At 41.9% G+C, this 20,665-nt stretch overlaps 1 long non-coding RNA gene across 1 annotated transcript in view; it reads left to right on the top strand.

Moving 5' to 3' along the window:
• The window catches only part of LOC149469613 (uncharacterized), a 35,186-nt gene that overhangs the window by 11,888 nt on the left and 2,633 nt on the right, over positions 1 to 20,665 (top strand). The window contains exon 2 of the long non-coding RNA XR_016311548.1: positions 6,902 to 6,957. This is a non-coding gene — a long non-coding RNA (uncharacterized LOC149469613). The remainder of the gene's footprint in view (positions 1 to 6,901; positions 6,958 to 20,665) is intronic.

Raw genomic sequence — 20,665 nt, 5'->3', positions numbered from 1 at the left:
CGTCTGAAGACAGAGTTATGGGGCTGAAGGTCCCCTGAGCAAAACCTTCTTCCCTTATTTGATGTGATTTAACAGAAGATTTATCTTAACCTATGTAATGAGACCATAACGATATGACAGTCACCTCTCATAACGCCTGTATGCAGCAAATTAATTTCTTTAAGTTGCGTTTAGCTCTTTCCTATTTGCAGAATGTAGAATCCCTAAGAATAGTTGGCACTGACAGCCTACATAATAGTTGAAATTTAGATTGGATATGTTCAATACCTAAACACATTAGCGTCCCTACATATAATCTCAGACATAAATCATATATTGCTTAAATTGTCTTTGATAAATAGCTGTCAGTCTATTTGAGCACAGTAAGTCATTGTTCTACTATTTCCCAAGATGGAAGAATAACGGTGGCTTATTACCAGTTGCAGGATTCAACAGAGAAAGATTTTTTTTTATTTTTTTAGTTTAACTCCAGTGCCAAGATAACACATAGTGCATTTATTGTATTACTAAAAGCAAATGACTAGAGTGCTTTTGTATATTGCAGGAAAAAAAATGCATTGTTACCATCCTCTTAGACAGGAAAAAAAGCATTACAATAGAGGGAAAGGAGATTGAAACATAAGGTTTGCATCAAGATATATTCACTTTTAGAAAATAGTAAAGAGCTTGCTGCTAACATCTACTATCTACTCTTCTGTTTGGAGTGAATACTGAGTAGCCCTTTTTTTTGTATATTTACAAAATGGATAAGTAATTACATGTGGCTCACTACATAGGTGAAGTACAATCTTGAGAACCTTCTGACTATTGATTGTTGAGGATCCCCCAAGACTGAGGAGGGCTGACATTACTACAGGTTGAATCTATGGCTGAATTGGAGGATTGAAAAAGCCTTGGGGACTAATCACTTTCTTGACTTTTATTGCTCCAGGCTCACAGGGAGAGAAGGCTCCAGATACCTCCAGCGGCATTTTTCTAGACTTCAATCCCACTTGTGCTGTCACAGTGCATAAAAACAAAAAGGGACCATGTTGTATTGCAAAAAAAAAACCATCAAGCAAAAACCAGCAGCACTGTCTCTGGAACTCCACAGAGAGGCAATGGATGCCTCCATGCTTCCTCTATAAGGGAGTGCCAGGTTCCTCTGACTCATCCCCCTTAAGCAAAAACATCTTTCCTTGGCTCTTCACCTTGGGTGCTGTATCCCCTTGGTCAGGCAAGAAAGCTTCAGGATTCAGTACTAGGGCCAATACTGTCTTCCATACTAGCCAGCACCTCACTGGCTGAAACCCATGGAGAAGAGAGCTCATCAGGTTAGCCTCATTTATATCCTCCCCCAACATGAACCACAATTAATCTTCTAGTGGATGGCTGGGGGGAGGGCAAAAATATTCATAACCAGCATTACTGAAACTACCCTGTCTACTAAGGTGTCAGTGACACCTACTGATAGCAAGCCTGGAACAGCAGCAACACCAACTTTTGGGGAGATGCTAAAGATTAGCCTGAGCAAATTATCATCTGGCAGAACTACATATGGCCAATAACCTCTGCTTATGTCAGGTGGCTACAATATTATATAGTCATTCCATATAAATTAAAATGGAAGTAAACTCATTTAAAAAAAACAATGACAGGTAGGGTTTTAATGACAGAAAACTCAGAATGCACAAGAGTTACATCATCTTGCCAAGGGCAATCAAGAAGGCTGAGAACTCTAAACCTGGAAAAAGACTGGGTAAAGATGAAAGCACCAGGAAATCATGCACAGAATGAAAGAATCATGGAGATTGCAGTGCTGAATGGGATTGCTTTGCGGGGAAGTGTACCATAATGGGCAACTAGGCTGTGCATATAAGATAAATGTGAATGAACGAGCGCAAAAAGATACAGGTCCAACCTTATACAGTATTACAACCCAGATATAATGTTACCAAGCTGCTAGCATAAAAGGTATACCTCATCACCTCAGTAATAAATATAAATCAAAAGAAATGCAGGCTGTGCATATGTACACTTTATGGCAAAAGCCTCCTTGATGCCCCCAATTTTTTCAATACTGTGGCCGTTTACCTACACCAAGTAATATTAACCCCTCCCTTTTTTCCACGTATCATTTCAGATTCACCAATGCAAGAATCCCCAATAATGTATTTCATGGATATATGTGCCAAATATGTACACCATGTAGTATGAAAAGCCACTCATTCCAGATCGCTCAGTGCGGTTTCCTCATACTTCGAGTTGGAGGTAGTGGACTATACATGTCCCATCATCTTGCAGCATGTACACAAAACATGTGTGCCCCGTCAGACTTTAATCCTGGCCAGGAGGGCACACATGAGGGTGGCTATGATGGGGCTACATTGGACCCAGCAAGACAAAGTAACCACCCGAAAAATCAAAGATGGAGTGAGGAGATTCAAATGAAATGCACCCAGCAAACAATGTAAAAGCCGATGTCTGCTGCAATATTTTTTTTTTTGCTTGAAGGGTTTAATAACACTTTAAGGAAACATGACTTTTCTGTGTTGCAGGTCAATGTATGTAAACACTACAATCATACAGTTTTCTGTTCTGTTCTTTTTGTCTAAAATATTCCATTAAAAGTGTTTAGATATATTGGTCAAATAAGTTTAGAAAAAAAATAAAAATACCTTTTGATCCTGCAAGAAATCCAGTGCTGTCCTGTGTTCTTTGACTTTAACAATGTTATTAGGACGTGTGTTAGGACTACAGAACACCTCTCCCATATGCTATAGAGAAGTGGAGAGGGGGAGGTGTTCTGTAGCCCTATTAAACATCCTGTTTGAAAGCAATAACGCTGCTCCTCCATTGATACTAGACATTGAGTGAAAAATGTCACTCTGGAAGAGGTAATGTGTTATTGACAGGATTACCAGGGGAAAATAAATTAAACAAGCCAGAGAAAAAGGAAAATCTAACACAGTAATCATAAATTAGGACTGGTAAAATGAATATATATATAAAATATTTGTTCTTGTGTTTATTTATGCTTTAAGAATATGTTATCTCGACATTTCATATTCTTGATATGTGCCTGTTGTACCATGTACTTGTGTTATCTTTTGCATTTCTTCCTTTGTGTGAAATACTTGTTGATCTTGCCAGTCCCCCTGCTTTCCTATTTCAAACGGACCACTCTAGGCATGAAAGCACATCCATCCCATCATCATCAGTTTTTTTGGCTGTGCTGGGAGAACAGTCTGCCTGTTCTCCAATGATCAGACTTGTGTTGCCATGTTTTGCCTTTCATCTCTATTTTATAGCCGGTTTACAAAAGGAATCTCACAGGAACGTGCGTGCGCTCCTGTGCTATTCCTCTGTGATTTGAGTACAGTGTGGTCACGCTGTGACCAGATTGCATGGTACTTCTGTACCATGCGATCTGGTGCAGGCAAACACACTGCGTTTGTGACCTGTGTTTGATGTAGTGTGTTTTGAATGCGGTGCGGGAAAGGCTCGTGGAACACGGGTTTCCCGCATCACATTCTGGTGTGAACTGACCCTAAACTGAATGGATTTTTTTACAAGGTAAAGGTTCACACAGGGGCGGACTGACCATTTGAAAACTCGGGCACCACCCAAGGGCCTGGGTCAGTAGGGGCCCCCATGAGATGCCCCTGGTACCTTTTTCATAGGCTTATTTGAGTTTGGGCAAGGACACCCATGATCCCCTATTGCCCGGGGACCCCATGAGTTGTCAGTCCGCCCCTGGGTTCACATATACTTTAATACAACTAGGTCACCTCCACACTCCCAGCTGTGATTAGATAGTGAAGGATGAGGACATCTTTTGCCAGTACATGTAAATGCAGAACACCTGATTGGCCCAAAATCCTGCCCCTCCCTTTCCTAGTCCTAGAATGCTGCTGCACATGTGATTACAAGAGGCTGAAATTAATTCAAATTAAAGTACTTACGTAGATAGCATTTAAATAAACATTTATTATTTTTATTAATTTATACAGAACTGCATTCATTTGTGTTTATTTTTTTCTGCCTGAAGTTCAAATGTAAGTGTTAGTCTACTCAGTACTGGAATTTCAGTTTATTTAATTTATTTTTGGTGTTGGTATTTTTTGTCAAGTATATGCTGGTGCGTTTAAGGAGCAGAACTTTGCCGGGCAAATTCTCTGGAAGAATGGAGTACAGCCTGGGAGAGCAGAGAGAGAGCCTCGCTGTCGACCACCATCTCAAGGAAAGAGCGAGACTAGGCCACTGGAGCATCCTTTACTTTGCCAAGCGGTACAGTACTGTGACTCGTGTAGGAAGGGATCCTCGCCAGGATACAGACTGGCTGGGCCACTCATCCACATCATCATGGGTAACCGGTAGTCAGCGACATCTGATCAGGAGGATCACTGCTATAGTGTCTCTCGGTCTGGTAAGAGGGCCTTGTGGTCACTATTTGCTAACACCAATACAGACTAAGCCTTAAGGAACTACATAACCAGATAGCCTATAGCTCTAATACTGCCTGAAGTCCTTGGAAACTTCATAAGCGAGCCAATGTTTAAAAGGCCCCAATGGTGAGCCAGCCAACAGCGTTTTGACTAAGGTTCGCCCTTAACAGTTGCTGCCCAAGACCTTTGCCCTTTCTTTCTATGCTACGTTAAAGAGGCACCTCTTAGGAGACAGTGGACTATACACCAGCAATCCCTTAGAGTGTACTCTAAACCATAGGGGTGGCAGTATCACTCCCCTTGAACTAATTGTTATTGACATTGTCTATTGCTGCTTTTGTTGCTAAATTTGTTAGTAATATATGGAATGTTCTTAGTCATTTTTTGGCATAGTTACTACTGTGTATAGCAGAGTGTGTCATAATTTACCAGCTGTCTGCTCATTTACATTCAAATTGTCATCTGTTCTGACCTGTATCCATAGATTAAGTGTGTTTACCTACAAAAAAAGTATTTACTGGGTGTAATCCAAAGCCAGGTTAAAGGTATTTTGCACTTGTGTTGTTAATCGTGCTTGCAGTGATCTTTATTCAACAGATTTGTAAGAGGGGCTGAGATTGTTGTTGAGTTGAGGCACAGAACAGAGAACCCAAAATTCACTAGTGACTTCTTCGGGGTGCTACATAGATATAGGGGTTGATTTACTAAAGGCAAATAGACTGTGCACTTTGCAAAGTGTAGTTGCACTCTGCAAGAGCAGTTGCTTCAGAGCTTAGGATATGAGTAGATGCTTTGCTGACTTCCATCATCCAATCACGTGAAAGCAAAAATTTTCCTTGCATGTGATTGGGTATTCTTTGCAAAGTGAAGCTGTACCTTATTTACTAAGCTCTGGAGCTGCTGCACTTCAGACTGCAACTGCCTTTTGCAAAGTGCAAGGTCTATCTGCCTTTAGTTAATCAACCCCACAGTCTATTTGCGTTTAGTAAATCCACCCCCTAGGGTTTACACATACTTTAAGATATAAGTGCATAACAGGTTTACTTTAAAGTAAGAACTCTTTTACGGACCAAAAGACACTGATTGATCAATTTCCACCTAAGATGTCATTTTGATTTTGCAATTTATGTCTTGAGAATATCCCATGCTGAAATTATTTCTGATGTGACTCATTATTCTACAGTGACAATCTGGTATCAGGCACAAGAAAAGTTATGACTCTATCTCCTGGTAAAAACGTAATTTTATAATACATCATCTTCTACCTTCAACTATGCAGTCTGAGAATGTTAACTCACAGTTTCATATAACATATAATGTAAAAATACATTAAAAAATAAAAAAGAATGCATTATATTTTGACTTTGGTACTATTTATTACTCCATGTTAATTATTATTCCTTAATAATGGATGGCAATTACACATTCTTTATTTTCCATGTTAATGAACATCTGTCTGAAACACCCTCTTTTGAGTACTCTGTCTAGCAATTGTACATTCGGTTTTTCTTGTTCGTCTGTTTTGTGTGTTTAAAAAAAAAATAGCACAGCTAATTTGCACACAGATAATAAATCATCTAATATGGTTCTAGCATTTTCCAGAACATAAAATATATAGGAATATATGTAGCAAACTATTTAATTGCTGCGTTAACCAATGTATGTTTGACTCTTGTCGCTGCATCCCCGGCTTCTAAGGCCTAATTGCTTAGCAAAATCTTAGGGAGTGCAAATCTTTTCCATACGTCTTACTTGGTAATTGAGGGATAAAATGGTTTACAAATGTATCCTCTGTCCAGTTGGAGTTGGCAGTGGATCTCCCCTGGGACTCTTTAAAGTGCAAGGGAAAGGTGGTGTCAAGAGCAATCTAGCATTGGTAAATAACTGAGCTTGGATTCATTAAGAGAGATGAAAGTGTGAGCTGGACCCTCTCAATGTTCTGGGATTCTAGACCAGAGCCACAAGACTAGCTGAAGCATTAACCCCTTTGCTGAAAGACTACCTCTTCAGGTGCTGTCCTGAAATATCATCCATTAGTCTGCATCTCTACCGGCAGCTGAAGGGTGTCAAGGGATCTATGAAATGTCAGGACCTCTTAAACAAAACAAATAATAAAGAACAAAAAAGGGAAAAGGGAAATTTAACTCGAAAAGTGATGATGCTGATGTTGAAATATGTATACTGCTAACAATATCTTCAGAAATATCCACTCTGCAGTGTATTGTTTTCTAGAGCACACACATTAATTCCTTCCCAATTCTTGGAGAATGGAGATGGGGATATGGGCTCTTTTTTAACCATCAGTAGCCTGGGTTTAAGATAACTCAGGTCCATGCACAAAAAACACTGCTGTCTCCTTATGCTAGAAAGGCTGGTATGCAGCTTGTATTAGAGTGTATTTGTGATCCAAAATAAAATGGTATCAGTTGCAATTACTTGTACTGAAAATACATATTTGTTGTGTTTCCCTTTAGCATTGATCGCCATTCAGCAGTACACAATCAGTCCCATCAACCGGTGAAAATGAAGAGTAGGTATTGTATACTTTTCACTAAGGAATAATTAATTTGTCTCAAGTATTAGAACAGAGAGATGCAGAGAGGCTTTGAATGGTAGTCTCAGAGGGCGAGCATTGTTTGTTCCTTCTAGTCTTTAATGAGCATTACTAAATGGTCAGGAAGAAAAAAATTACCTTCTTTCAGTAACTTGAGAGAGGCGAAGAATGAAGGGAAGCTATTAAATCTCACAGAGAAAAGGGACCCAACTGTCTTCATTTCCACGTGCTCTTTTGCTACCTTCACAACTGCTTAGTGCTAATTGGATAGTAAAAGAAGAATTAGTGAGCACAGATGTTGTGGACTTTGTTGCTTTATAAACATGCAAGGCTCCTATCTATCATAACTGCATGAGTGGCCCTTTGCCTGGGACAGCAATATAAAGGGGTCAGCACCAAGCCTCAACATTCACAAGCTGTGATAACTTCATTCTCAGTTTGTTTCTTCTGGCCACCTCATCACATTTATGGCTAAATTGAGCAAAATTATTATAAGGGAAGGTACTGTATGTGCAAAGGGTGTTTCTGTAGGAATTGATGGCCTGAGAAAGAAATCTGAATATGGAAGATATCAATTAAATATATATTTTTTGCCGGTATCGGTTGAGCTGTGTCCCACAAACAAAGGCCCCCCTTTATATGTTATATATGTTTTACATGCATGTTCTGATGTATTTGGTTCTGCTGTTGTTATAGGCTGTCTGGATCATCTACTAACTTCTCAGTGCAGAGGCATGGATTCTGTTTTCCCTGGGGGTTCTGGACACCCCGTCCCACATAGGGTGTGGTCCTGTGACCCAGTACTATGCAATATTTAATAGGCATTCTCATTTTTTGTTATTTTTGTATCAATATGGGTGTGTGTTTGGGACGGTCTCCATCTTCCTTCCAATTCCCTTCCCTCTCCAATCCCTCCATTCCAGCACCACCCTCCCCTTTTTTTTCTGCTGAGAATTCAATTCTTTTTCACCCATGGCTACTTCCCTGCTGAAAATTCACTCACAAAATATTCATGGCTTTAACTATGGCTGGAACTATTAAGCAGTCTAGGGTTTTCTATCACTTTAAATATCAAGTTGCTATTGTTTGTAGGAGACCAGGTTTGCCCAATACTCTGCACCACTGTTTCTCTCCCCACATTATCCCACATTTTACACTGCCTCGGCCACTGAAAAACATAGAGCTGTCCTGGGAGCATTCCGGCACAGTCTCCCCTTCACTTGAGTCGTGAGATTACTGACCCTACCAGCAGGTAAGTACACTTTTATAAGGCACTCTTTGGGACCAGGAAGTCACTATTGTCTTCTACTATGCCCCCAACAGATTCCAGCATAAGTTCTTTTCCCACCTATGCAAGGTGGATTCCCAACAGTAGAAGGGTTTGCTCCTCCTTATAGGTGATTCCAACATCACACTTAACTCCACCCTGGATAGACGATATACCCTGTCTCATGACTCAGCACAAGAGGCTACCATGCTCTCCCTGCTACAGACCTTTGGTCTGGTTGACACTTAGAGGAAACTCTACCCCACAACCCGTGACTTCACCTATTACTCTGATCCCCATGATAGTGTTTGTAGAATTGACCATGTATTCATGCTGGTACGCCAACTTCCCCAAGTCCACAGGATCACAATCCCTTCCTTGCCCTGGTCTGACCATAACCCACTGGTATTTCTTGTCACCCTCTCAGGGCTCATTATACGCCCTTTCCATTGGTAGATTAACAAATCTCTCTTGACCACCCAGGATACCTGTCAGCACATTCAGTCCTCCATACAAACGTTGTTTGATGATAATGTGGGCTCAGTCACATCAGCCGTGTCCTTTTGGGAGGCGATTCGTGACCAGATTATTCAGCTTGCCTCTTCCCGAAAATGAGAAAGGGAATGCCGAATCATCAAACTACACTCTGGTGGACACAGATACCCTTTGGAAAGCATGTCCCACTGCAGTGCACAGGAGAGCCCGTGACACTCTTGGAACTGAACTGGACTGCCTTTGCACCTACAAGGATGAGAAGGTTTTATGGTGGACCAAACGCAAGTACTATATATTTGCGAATAAACCGGTGCCCATGTTGGCCAGGAAACTCAACTCAGTGGGAAAGCCATATAAGCCTATTTGGCTACGGATACGTATGGGAGGTTTCAGGTCCAATCCCCTGCAGATCTTTTCTGGCTTTGAGGAGTTCCTCTCCTCACTCTATGCCAAACCAGGCCTGTTCCCTCTGGCTCAGGTCGATCAGTTCTTTCTTGACTTGAATTTCCCTATGCTCCCGAACGCAACTCACGAAACTCTCAATGTCGACATTTCAGAGACTGAAGTTCTTCAGGCGATGAAGTCCCTGCACCCCTTCTTGGCCCCGGGCCCTGATGGGTTTTCTGGTTTTCATTATAAGAACTTTTTTGTTTTTGCCCTTCTAGCTCTCCACTTAGCCAACTATTTCAATGCCTTGAAACATGGGTCACTACCTTCTCCGCATGCCCATTTCTATGATCCCTAAACAGCCAAAGGAGGCATTTGAACTTCATGCCTTCTGGCCTATCTCCCTCCTGAATGATGACCTGAAGCTCTTGGGAAAAATCCTGAGCAAACATATTAACAAATACTTGTGATGCTTAATCCATAGGGACCAGGTTTGTAGGTGAGCTTTTTCCTGGGAAGGCAGGCCAGTGATAATGTTTGTAAAGTTGTTCATTTGATCCATCTCCTACACCACCAGAAAATTCCTGGTTTTCTCTCTCTTTGAATATCAATAAAGTGTTTGACTCCCTATCCTGGAAGTACCTAAAATTTGTGCTCTCTCACTGGGGCTTTGGAGAGGCCCTTTTGGCCAGGATCAAGGCTCTATACTCAGTGCCGACAGCCTCAGTTAAATATGCTGGCTTCTTCTCAAAGCCTTTTCTCCACATACAGGGGCAGGAGCAGGGGCGGACTGACAACTCATGGGGCTCCTGGGCAATAGGGGATCATGGGGCTTCTGTGTCCTTGCCCAAACTCACAAAAGCCTATGAAAAAGGTACCAGGGGCATCTCATGGGGCCTCCTACTGACCCCGGCCCTCGGGCAGTGCCCAAGTTTCCAAATGGTCAGTCCGCCTCTGGGCAGGAGGCAGGGTTGCCCCCTGTCCCCATCCCTATTTATCTTAGTGCTTGAACCCCTAGCGATAGCACTTTGGACAAGAATGTAACCAAACTTTCCTATGTGGGCCATGACTTTAAACTGGGCTTGTTCGTGGATGACACCCTTCTGACTTTGACAAACTCCCTTACCACTCTCCCCAACCTGTAAAGGCTACTGACGTGCTTCTTATCCATATCAGGCTTCCCTGTCAATTAGGACAAGACAATAGCTTTAAATGTCACCCTGGACCCCTCTCTGTTTGCTAATGTGAAGTCCCACTTTCCCTTCCAATGGGCTTCTTCCTCTATCAAATACCTTGACATCTGCCTGACCCCTGCCTATTTTTCTTTATTTGCTGCTTATTACTACTGCTTTGTTTATTGTCTGCCCTCATCAACTCAACAAAGATGACAGTCCTATTTAAAGTGGTTTTCACCTTCATGCATTCTATGCATGAAGGTAAAAAACCTATGTGCAGCAGTGTCCCCAGCCCCCCTAATACTTACCTGTGCCTCACGATCCAGCGATGTAAATGACAGCCTTGGCTGTTCCGGGTCTTTGTCTCCTCATTGGCTGAGACAGCAAGTGGGAGCCATTGGCTCCCACTGCCATCAATCATAGCTGGTCAGCCAATGAGAAGAGAGAGGGGGTGGGGCCGAGCCTCGGCTCCATGTGTGAATGGACACATGGAGCAGCAGGTGCCTCCATAGCAAGCTGCTTGCTGTGGGGGCACCCGAAAGGCTGGAGGAGCCAGGAGAGCCTGTGGGGGACCTGAGAAGTGGAGGATCCAGGCTTCTCTGTGCAAAACCACTGCACACAGCAGGTAAAGATAGATATGTGTGTTATTTTACAAAAAAAAAAAAAAAAAAAAATCGACCTTTTAGAATCACTTTAAGCTTTTGTATTATTTTCACACTCTACCTGTCCGAGTACCCCCCCCCCATTTCCTCCAGTTAAAGTGTTTCTAAACCTAGGGCCCTGCATTCACTCTATCAGGTCTCCCACAGAACACAGAACATGGAGATGCAATTAGTTTAGTAAATTTAAACTGCCAAGTATCTTTTCTCAACAGCAATTAGAGCAGCCTTGTGACTTCAGCAGAGCACTGGTTAAAGCTTGTAGGAGGAGTTTTCTTTCTGCTCTAGGAGGATGCAAAACTCTTGACCCTCTGTCTGGACAGTGCTGATTGGCCCTGTGCTGATCACATGCACTCTCCCAAGAAAAAAAAACTTCTCTAGCAACACACACTAAACTGAGCAAGTGCATGTGGCTACAGGTTCTGTCTCTCTTATCAGGTGGACATCTGAACAAGAGGAGGGGCAGAGAAAACAGGATCAAATGGCCTTTTTACACAATGCAGAGGATTAACCCCTTAGGTTCCACAGCAAGTATAACAAGCATGCTTTACTGCATATACAGACTGATTTTACTGTTGTGGGTTTAGTAACACTTTAATCCAGACTAGGATCTTGTGCTTTATCTGGGCCAGCAAGCACCCCAGGTTTCCCAGGGACACTCTTTTCACACATAGATTGTGGGGGGGTTGGGGTTTCCCACTATTTTAAAAAATTTAGCAGCTCAAATTTCCCAGTTATCTTAAAGTGTTACTAAACCCAGGACCCTGCATTCACTATATCTGGTCTCCCACAGTACACAGAACATTGAAATGCATTTATTTTAATAAATGTAAATGGCTAAATACCTTTTCTCATCAGCAGTTAGAGCAGTCTTGTGATTTCTATCAGTGTCCAGCAAAGTGCTGGTTACAGCTTGTAGGAGGAGTTTTCATTCTCCTGTAGGAAGATGCAAGACCCCCGAGCTCTGTCTAGAGAGTGCTGATTGGCCCTGTGCAATACACACCAAACTGAGCATGTGCTGCTTGCCCCCGAGCCTCTGTTCTATCAGGAGATATTTCGGAGACACTGGAAGAAGGGGAGGATCAGAGAAGAAAGGATTAAACATCATTTTTACACAGTGTGGAGGATTAACCCCTTAGGTTCTACAGTGAGCATAACAAGCATGCTTTACTGCATATACAGACTGATTTTACTGTTGTGGGTTAGTAACACTTTCACTCCATGTCTCCTCAGACGTTCCCCTATGGGTGTTCCTTGAGCTCACCTATTGTGCCTCTCACTCCATGCAGTCGCTGATATAAAATGCTTCTACAGTGGTATTGGGTTCCTGCCTGTATTGCCCATGCTAACCCAACTCCCACCGACCGCTGTTTTCAGGGATGTGGCCATTGCAGTGATGTTTTACATGCCTGGTGGCTTTCTGGTCTCGGGTGTTTGGCCTCTTTCAGACTCTGTTCCATTTGAATATATGGAAAGACGGTAAATATAATACTACGGCATTGCCCTATTCTGGGCTTATTTGCTCGCAAACAGAAATTGGTGTCCTACTTGTTCATATCAGCTGAGAGGATAATTGCCCAAACCTGGAAGAAACCCACAGTTCCCTTCCAGAGTGTGAGAGACTGGTTGACAGCCTTAATGCTCAACAAACAAATGACCATTATACCGCACGATTCCCATACCAATTTCCTAAAGATTTGGGAACCCTGGTTGGTGGATGCCTTTCCTACTCTTCCCCTGGTTAGTGTGGGCCGGCTTTGACGGCTGCCCCTAATGTTTCCAAGTCCCTACCCTCCCTTTCCCTCCTATCTTGCTCACTTCCTGCCCTATTATGATCTACAGTATATGGTTCCAGGACTGCTTGCTGTGTTGCCCAGGAATTTACTATGTCCTGACTTCATTTACAAACTAAGAGAATCACCCTTAAATGTCTTTTGTTTTTTTTCTGTTTGTATTCATGACCATGATGATTGAGTTTGGAGGTCACCCCTCCTTTAGCTGTTCATACTGTACAGGTTTGTCTGCTTTTATGTCACCTGTCCTAGCCTCTGGCTATAGTGACACTTAGAATTTGGCAAAAGAAAGAGATTTTATGAGTTGTCCATAGTTTTAGCAGTTCCACTATGGGTTAAGAAGGCCAGCATTACCTATCAAAAGCTTATAGGGCATCAAATCTTAAGAGCTTTAAGCACTGGCCAATGACATCATATGTAGTATTTGGCCAATTACATCATTATCATGTGGTAGTAGGCCTGCAGTATCTTCACTGTGCTCATACAAAGTTTCCATATTCTTCCTCGAAATAGAAGAATGGTATGTAGTGTGTAAGAAGAACTCATTTCTAAATGTATTCTTTTGAAGTGTTATGCATAGGAAGAAACCTGGCACTGAACTGTGATAGGTCCCTGCTGCCCTAAAGGTGTAGCATGGGAAATGGGTTTTACACAAGTTAGAGGGAAGTACTCGTACAAGGCAGGGAGGACATTGATGCACACTGAATTGCTTCAACATATGCTTGGCTGCAACATGAACAGTGCCTCCAAAGAACCAAGATGTGCTGTATTCATCATAACTTATTATCCCTTTCCACAAAGGGCAAACTTTGTAAGATCAGCAGGGCATCTGTCCACTGATCAGAGCAGGTGGACAGGTCTGTGCCCACTCAGTTTATGCAGAACGGACATACACAGAACCCGCTCTGATCTTTGGGTGGCCGGGAGTAAATGGACTCCACTGATCCAATCCGTTTAGACACAGGAAACCAGATTCCCTTTCCTTCTTTTTAGCAGATTGGATTGGAGGTAGGCGGGTGAATGGAGGGTCAGATCAGGTCCTCCTGAAAAATTGACAGGTGGACCTGATCGGACCCCATGTGGAGAAATCAGTAGAGTGGTTCCCGACTCCTTAGGGTACAGTGCTTGAACTACCTACCATACAATCATCTAGTGAGTAAGCCTGGAACCATTTCCCTGTTTGTATTACTCATCCCTGACGACTGCTGAGGAATCTTGAAATTACTGTAGTAGTCAACGCTACTACGGTGAGAGCCACAATCTTCAAAATTGTGTTAAGGTTCTACGTGAGTGCCTGACTCACTACATACTGACCACAGGGGATCACTCATTCAAGGAGATTCATAAAATGCCTTGTATTTTTTCAATGAATACAAGGCATTCTTTAAAATGATAGTACATGCTCTCTGTTTATCTTTACCTACAGGTAAGCTTATAATAAAGCTTACCAGTAGGTAAAATGATTATGACCTAAATGTGCAGCAGTTAGGAGATATTTCAGATAGCAGCAGCCGGTGACATCACCGGCGCATGAGCTCTGAAGGAACAGCATTCCTTCAGAGCTCCGTGATGTGCCCGGCACTCCTGTGTGCATGTGCGGAAGTGACATCATCGCGGCTCGACCAGTCAGACGCCTGGACCCATATCAAGCAAGAGAGAGTCCCTAATATCCAGCAAGAGACAGCCCCATATCCATGCAGCAATAATAGACAGCCCCATATCCAGCAAGAGACAGCCCCATATCCAGCAAGAGAGAGTCCCTATATCCAGCAAGAGAGAGTCCCTATATCCAGCAAGAGACATCCCCCATATCCAGCAAGAGACATCCCCCATATCCAGGCAGCATTATTAGACATCCCCATATCCTGGCAGCTGCAGTAACAGGCAGCCAGACAGCCCCTATATGCATCCAGCAGCAACACTGACAAATAAACAATTACTAAAAGCAATGTACATAGTTTCATCAAGCAATGTGCAGTCAGGAGTCTCAGAACAGGATAGGATATCACATGGCAGCTCATCCTCATAGCTGCCACTGGCGCCAAGAAAGGAACATCCGGTTTGCTACAGGGAGAGAAAGAGTTCAGCAGATATCAGCCTTGTGCTTTCTTAAAGCTGCAGCCGGAACTATAGGAGCTGTGTCGGCTTATGCTGCCAGCGGGACTGCAACATTAAACAGACTGAAAAAAAATAAAAAGTTCTGCTCCCCGGCGGAGGAGGAACAGATTTTCAAGACTTTCCGGCAGAAAAAAACCCTGAATGTAAGTATTCAATGCAAATATTTTTCTGGAGTTCAGCTTTAAAGTGTATCTAAAGTCCAAAAAACATTTGTTTTATATTGCAGCTTACCAGTTCTTGGTGGCTTCATTACTTTTCTTCTTTCATGCTATTTCCCCTCTATGTTCACTTTCACAATCTTGCAATCAAACCACTGTCTCTTCACTACGCACAATTCTCCACTGTATCTATATCTATGGATGGTCACACAGGCTGCACTTCAAACATGTCTTACTTTGTTCTTTTCTATTACATGGTGGATTGATGGGATTAGTAGTTGAAAAGAAAGATAAAATAATTTTTGCTTTCAGTTTGCAAGAAGTGACAAGAACACTGTAATCCTGACAAGATCAACAGTTATTTTCTGTATATGCTGAAATTGTTCTTAAAAAAATTAAAACTAACAAAGCCATCACATCTAAGGACTGGTTAACTGCAATATTTTATCTGTATTGTGTCCATATGCCTAAAATTCCCCCCCCCCACCCTTGTCATCAGCCAAATCAGTCGACTAAGATAATTGTCACTTAAATATTGATTTTCCAAGTCCGGTGATTCAGTTAAAGCAGCATTAAACCGTAAATAATAATTTAATATATTGAAGTTTACCAATTCTTAGATGTGGTAACTGCATTAATCTACTTTTTTAAGCTTTCTCTCCTTTATTTTCACCTGGTGATTTAAATATTACATCTGTTTTTTCTCAGTAGAATAAGCTGTCTTGCAGAAGTAACAGTTAAGGACAAACCATTTACCACTGACAGGGGTGCATACAATGATCAGCTTTTATTTATGTATGTAAAACCTTTATCTCAAAAGAAAAAGTACTGCTGTTACTGCTTGTGTAACTGCTGTGTGAGCTGAATGATTGCTTCAATTTGTTACTGTACCTAAATCTGTTAGTATATCTAACACTCCCTTACTTCTGTCCAAATGTGCCCTCTGTGCTGCTTCATCCAGAGTGGGAACACTCTAATACAGATATATGTTACCAGATCACCAGATGAAAACAGAGGGATAAAAGCCTAAAAGAAGAAAACTAATGCAGCCATCCATCTAAATGATTGATAAGTTGCAATAAATCACATACAGTATTTGGTTTTGGGTTTAATAACGCTTTACATGATAAACTAAAGTGTGGAGGGAAGATGACTTTTTAATTACTTAAATACATTTAAACTTTTTTTGGGGGGATTTAGAAATACCTTAAAGTTGTGTAATTGTATTCTGTGCAGGTTTGTGTAATTGTATTCTGTGCAGTTAGCTTCGATGTCTGGATTTTTTTTCACCTGTAGTTACATTCACCCCCATCCTGCCTAGGCCAGTTTTCAGATTTCAGCACCGTCACACTTTGAATAACAGTTGCGCTGTCATGCAACACTGTACCCATATGAAATGTGTAGCATTTTTTTTTGAAAGCTAGAGCCTTCTTTTGGTGGTATTTAATCACCACTGGGTTTTTATCATTTGCTAAACAAACAAAAAAAGACTGAAAAGTTTGAAAAAAATGTTTTATTACTTTCTATTATAAAATGTTGCAAAAAAGTTTATCTTCTTCACTGATGGACACTGATGAAGCTGCACTGATGAGCACTGTAACCTGCACTGATAATCTGCACTGATGGGGCTGCAATGATAATCAGGGCACTCAGTGCCTTGATTATCATGTAAACAATGTACTCCGTCTGCTCTGTCAGACTGGCCAGTTATGGGCTCTCCTTTCCTTAAACAGATACAGTGTGAGGAAAAGAAGACTGATAACGACCATGTCTGTTTACATGTAACCAGCTGTGATTGGACACAGCTGATCACATTGTGAAGGGCTGCTGTGATTGGCCCTTTGCCATGATCTGTGATCAGCTGTGTCCAAAGGATGCAGCAGTCACAGAATGCACCCAGTGCGAGCCCCAGTGGGGACCCTCGGGAGGCATGCACGTTGGGGGACATCCATGGGCGTCCTCCCAGAACTGGAAAGCTGTGCCATAGCTGTCTTTTGACTACAGTGCGGTCAGGAAGTGGTTACACTGCTGTCTCTATTAAATTGACTTGTCTAACTCAAACTTTTTAACACCTAAAATCCCCTTGAAATAATTTTCAAGTTATTGGGCAACCCTTGCTCAATAGGACTCTACCTACAGCTCAAGTTACATTACCTCTTGAGAGCTGTTGGTTTTGGGTCCCCCTATTTTCCTACATAGCCAGGCAACATGCATTTCCCACTCTTGCATCCAAAGTCAGTGATCAGTCCATGGTTTTGCTTGATTTATCAAGGGTTAAACAACTTGGATAGGGTCTAGGGGTATATGGGATGCCCAGTGGAACTGAAACAACTTGGAGGACAAAATTTCCTATGTACAAAAAGCGAAACAAAAATAGATCTTGTACTTTTTGTACTCTGGAGTGGCTTTTGTCTATAAGCACACAGTCCCCTTAGATGAACCTCTTCAGATCCCAGATGAAAATCTGCTCATCCACCTGGCTGTCATGAAAAGTATCCCAGGGCAAGGGATTCTGAGACACATAAGTATTCTGTCCCAAGGAGAAATAGTTGGGTATGACACCAAACTTCCCTCTCCCATGTAGGCCTAGGGGGTGTAGAGGTACTCACACTGTTTTGTTCCTGTAGCTTTAAGGGTGAAACTGCTTTCAAACCTTACACTGGGCTGGCTTCTTCCCCTGCTGACAGGCTGTCCTTCCTATTGGACTGTAGAACAGTGCAGGTCCCTCTTTTAAGCTCCTAGCCTGTAGGTAGACCCACCTTCTCCAGGGCCCCCCTCCCAGGCTCCACACCAGTACCTTTCTCAATCCATCCTCCACATGACTCTGAACTCCCTGCTAGCATGGCTTTCTCATATTTATGGGCTGGTCTACCACACTACCAGGGCCTTTTAGCCTGGGATTAGTCAGACTCTCATGAATATGCAGACTAAGGTCACTCTCTACCCTTTCGCTTCCATTAGCCTCCTAAACCAGGTGGAGGGAATAAAGTCTCAACTTGCTGAATCACCCAGCCTGACCTCACATTGAAAACACAATAAATTCAGGCTCATTCACTACCATAAGATGAAAATAAATTTACCATACCCTAGCCCCACCTAGTGGGCGCTACAGCATTGTGAAAAGGACCCAGGATTCTCAACTAGGCAGGTTCAGGGGCTCCAGGGTGCTTTTTCCATTTGGAAGAAACAGTTTTTTCAGTTTCCTCAATGGTTAGCAAAACCCAGTTTGTGACCTGGAACCTGGAGATTTCATAGAGATTTAGGAGGGAGGAAATCTCCAATACTAGGACCAGGTGTTCTAGACAACCAGGACACTTATGGTGCAGGTGTGTGACGGGTTTTCAGGAGAATCAGGACTAGGGTTTCTGGCACTAGCCTCCTGTGGAGGCACTTTTTTAAATCTAAATGCCACAATGTGCATGGACACATTGGCTAAAATAGAGCTGTATTCAGAGGCATTAAAAATTGCCTTTTAAAAAAGATTTTTTTTTCTTTGCATACATAAAATAAAGTTTGTGAGCTTTCATGAACAGGGCTCTCCTAACCCTCTTATATTGATTTTATTATAACTGTACTGTCTTCCTTGCTCTGTAAAGCACAATGCTAACTGTTGTCATTATATAAATCCTGAATAATAATAATAATAATAATAATAATAATAAAAATAATAATAATAATATAGTTATACAATTGTCACAATGTCCTATTTTAGTTAATCCAATGATTGCTAAGGTTTAAAAGTTTCTGTGTACTAAAAATGTGCATAAAACCTAGCATGTTTATTTCTAGAGATGAGTAGGTGTTTATAATCTCACACACAGATAAGTCAATAAACTGCACACTGTTTTCAAATGTGTTTTGTAGGCAACATATTGATGGTTCCTGCATGATTAGTGTTAAATTTCTCCACTGCTTTGAAATTGGTTTTGTTTTGTACATGCTGAAATCATTAGATCTTCTGACAAATGCTGAACTTTGCAGAGAGTCCTCCTAGAGTATGAACAAATAGTGCAAAATAAATAGTATTTACCAAAGCCACGTCCCAGAATTCTTTGAGGCACAAAGTCATTTTTTGCTTTCTGAAGTGTCAATCAATGTGGTAGATGTAGAGAAAACATATCTCCATCATTCACATCTATAGACTTTAGATAAATTATTATTTTTATGACTTGGCAGGCAAGACATAAACACTGTCCATACCCATCACAGTTTTCACCAGACATGTTCAAGCATCTCTGGTAATAACTATTCTACAGAGTTGGGAACCATGCAATCAATAATAAGTGTAAATGTGTAACAAAGATGCTTGTTATTGCATGCAGGATTAAATATGAATTCCTAGTATGGCAAATTTTACATTTTTTATAGTTGCAGTGGTCCATCTTAGACCAATGTAAGTATGTATGTGCCAAACCTATGGAATCCATGCAATTGGATGAGGTGAAGAGGTAGAGAAAGCCCATTCCTCAAGTCCAGTATACCGAAACATTTAGCCTCAGACAGACACTGTAGTGCATAGTTCTTGGGGTGGTGTACTAGTCTAGGATGGACTTCTGATTAAGTGTGCAGTAGTTAATGCACATTTGAAAGGAGTAATTCTTCTTTTGGACCACCACTAAAGGAGAATTGCATGGACTCTCTGATGACTCCTGTTCTCTTTAGTTCAGCTAGCTGCTCACTCACTCAGATTGTCTAATGGAATTCAACAAGACATTTCATTGAATGGTTTGTTGTTTTTTTCCTGCTTACATATATGAGAATTGGTACTCTTTGCACACCCCACACTCACCTCATTCTTGGAGAATAGCCAGCCATACATGAATCGAATTTTAGCCAGTTCAGCAGGAACCAGCCAAGATTCAATCCATGTATGGGCAGGCTTTAAGTAAACCAGCCTGTCAGATTTTTTACATATGATTACTGCCGGTGGCTATAGCTGTTAGCAGTAATCATTATGTTCTGGCTGCTGGAAAGGCTCCCCATGCAAATACAATAGCATTGCAGGAGATATTTCCCCATCAACACTGACTGTGTTGATGGGGGAATTGAGCAATTTTATTTCCTTCCACCTGAGGTGAAAGGGAAGAAAGTCAAATCATTTATAAGCTGCAAAACTCTTGCCATCTCAGGAGGTGGACTTGGAGTATGTCCTTCAATTCTGACAACACCTAAGTAGTCCTTTGCAGGAATCTCATATTCAGCTACCCCTTCCTAAAACAGATAGTGACAAGGTGGGGGAGAAGGGGGGGGGGGGTAGCTGGGTTCACTTGCCCAAGTAATATTCAGTCCAGTACCTTTACAGGGAAGTCAGGGTCCACTTCCGCAGTGTTCTGGTTGGTATTATTTCAGAGACTAATTCAATCCTAGAGTCCTTTTCACCATTCAGATATCAGCTTCCATTGCAATATAAGGAATTGGATGGTCCCAGGTCAACTTTCTTCTCCCAATCATAGAACGTTCTCTGTCTTCTCCAGCTGCCATCATTTTCCCAACACCTCTGCTTTCTGTTAATGGACCATATGCTGGTAAACTGGCTGCAGCATGGGGTGCCTATTCACCATTGTATATTATGAGGAGATTCCATGTTCATCCCCACAATCAAGGAGTGCACCCTGGGGGCCAAGCACCCACA

Source organism: Staurois parvus, unplaced genomic scaffold (genome assembly GCF_062004578.1).
Source record: "Staurois parvus isolate SC_StPar_1 unplaced genomic scaffold, SC_StPar_1.0 ptg000066l, whole genome shotgun sequence".
Taxonomy (NCBI): Eukaryota; Metazoa; Chordata; class Amphibia; order Anura; family Ranidae; genus Staurois; species Staurois parvus.
Note: the sequence above shows the minus strand (reverse complement) of the source record. Positions and strands in the feature narration are given on the sequence as shown.